Source organism: Silene latifolia, chromosome Y (assembly GCF_048544455.1).
Source record: "Silene latifolia isolate original U9 population chromosome Y, ASM4854445v1, whole genome shotgun sequence".
NCBI classification, from domain to species: Eukaryota; Viridiplantae; Streptophyta; class Magnoliopsida; order Caryophyllales; family Caryophyllaceae; genus Silene; species Silene latifolia.
In genome coordinates this window covers 274585765-274587555 of record NC_133538.1, presented here as the reverse complement: position 1 = coordinate 274587555, position 1791 = coordinate 274585765, and the positions used below count along the sequence as shown (strand labels likewise).

Here is a 1791-nt window from a genome sequence, read left to right as displayed (position 1 = left end):
ATCGACGACCACGTGACGTTACCTTTCGTTTTAATTGATTTTAATGTTGTATTTAACGAATCGAATGCATGCGACCAGTTAGATGCTTAATTTATGACTGACCCATTAGATCGAAAGACGAGGAAAGTTGTTAGATCACCAATTGAAATGACTAAACTGCTATTTGAGATCGAAAGATAGGTAAAGTTTAGATTATTAGTCACTTTTCAGGACGAGAGTCAGTATTAGTGATATTAGGGACTTATAGCGAGATCAAAAGATGCTATCTGTTAAGAGTGGACCGAGAGGACCTCTTGTTTCCCGCCTCACATGTGTTCGATTTGGACCTGTTTAGTATCTTTGCGCGAAAACTATAACGAACCGACCGCATCCTAGTACCTCTTTTTATACTTGATTTTATATATTTCATTAGTTTACTTTTCTTTTATTGTTATTAGCTATAGACCAAACCAAATCAAACCCCCACCTTTTGTTACCTTAGACCGAATTTAAACAACTAGAAATTACCTCTGCCTCTCCGTGGTTTGACCCGACTGCCGCTAGCTATAGTTGTAGTTGGAGATTATAAATATTATTTTTGACACCTCATGACGGGTATCAAATTTTGGCGCCGTTGCCGGGGAGGCAATTGTTCTAATTTTTAGTTGTTTTTATTTAGTCTTTCTTTAGTTTAAGGGACTTCCGTTTCTTAAACTTTTCTTATATTCTTTTTGTAGTTTCCTCTTATGCGCAGGTCACAGGGTGGTGAACTAGTACCATTAAATCCTGAGATCGAGAAATCCTTGTGCGAGTTGAGACGATCACAAAGGGTATTACCGACAGAGGAAGAGCTGAGTACTCTGTCAAGCTACTACGAGAACGCTCTGTTCGAAGGAGATCCACCTACATCTCATGCTTCAATTTCTTCACTCGCGATTACTTCTCCAAAATCCCGTCATGGTGAAGAAGCATCCATTGCTAGTCACTCGAGCCTACACTGCGAATCTCTACAAAGGATTCGAACTACACTGGGAGGCGAGAAAATTCGAGCCAAAGCCTTCCTATATTAACCTGGTTGAGAGAAACCGATTCGGGAACTAATCGCAAATGAAGATGCGACCAAGCACATAGAGATTTTTATTGATTATTGCTGCTCTATACCCCCGCCGGCTGGTGTGACCCAAGATCAGATCAAGGAGACCATGTTCATTTTCTCTCTTCGTGACGCTGCAAGAGAGTGGTATAGAGATCTGGACCGAGCCGCTCATGGGATCACCGACTGGAATTCCTTAGCCCTGGCATTCTACAAAAAGTACTTCTCTGCCTCAAAGACGAATGCCATTAGAGCTCAGATCACGAGCTTTAAACAAGGGCCTGATGAGAAATTTCATGAAGCATGGGTCCGTTTCAAGAAATTGGTGCGAACCATACCGCACCATGGGTTCGAAAAATAGAGTCTTTGCAACCAGTTCTATAATGGGCTGTATGACGATCGAGGGCTATTTTGGATCTGCACCAATGGCCGATTTGTCGAGAACATGGGAGAGACTAAGGGATGGAAAATCATCGATGATTTGGCCACTCATAAGGCTGAATATTGGAATTCGAGAGGAAACCAGAGGAGAGCTGCTGAATCTTCCTCTGTTGCTGCACTAGAAGCTCTCACTGCAAGGTTTGACAAATATGAGTTGGGATGAGCTTCTAAAGGAGGGATGTACCATGTTAACGCTGTTTCAAACGGTCCTTTAGTCTGTAGAAGATGTGGAGCTGAGGGGCATGTCTCAGAAAATTGTTCTGTCCCCTTTGAGTCTT

At 42.3% G+C, this 1791-nt stretch overlaps 1 non-coding gene across 1 annotated transcript; it reads right to left on the bottom strand.

The window, feature by feature from the left end:
* Nucleotides 1–1316: 1316 nt before the first annotated feature.
* Nucleotides 1317–1423, bottom strand: LOC141635796 (small nucleolar RNA R71). The gene has a single exon (XR_012540456.1). It is a non-coding gene; the product is annotated as a small nucleolar RNA R71 (small nucleolar RNA).
* Between the last annotated feature and the right edge of the window lie 368 nt (nucleotides 1424–1791).